The sequence below is a fragment of the Condylura cristata genome, unplaced genomic scaffold (assembly GCF_000260355.1).
Source record: "Condylura cristata isolate star-nosed mole 26May11 unplaced genomic scaffold, ConCri1.0 scaffold00002, whole genome shotgun sequence".
NCBI lineage: Eukaryota > Metazoa > Chordata > Mammalia > Eulipotyphla > Talpidae > Condylura > Condylura cristata.
In genome coordinates, this window is record NW_004567103.1 from 4,153,314 (window position 1) to 4,153,721 (window position 408).

The window sequence follows — 408 nt, forward strand, 5'->3', positions numbered from 1 at the left end:
CCTGTGTGGGCGTGGTTCTGTGCTCTTAGGGATTCACTGGTGAAACAAATGTGCCTTGCTGGGGTCAACTCCCACCCAGCACCACTTAGGGCCCAATGTTCTCCAAAGGTGAGTTTTAGAAGCATGTGATTTGAAGTTCACACATGTAACATCTGCAAAAGACTTTTTCCAGAGAAGTATTTGCTGTCACACAGTGAAGATGGAAAGAAAGAAAAAATCAGGTCAGCTTTCAGTCCTCTGTAGGTTTTAACTTCTCTGTGGACAGTGCTCTGCCTAGTGGCCAGCCTCTGGGCGGTGTTCCTGGCCGCCTGGCCGAGCTCATCGCTCTTCCCAGCGCTGCTTTGCCAGCTCCCCCTGCCCAGAACAGCCTACCCTCACCCAGCCGGCCCTCACCCAGCCCGCCCTCAC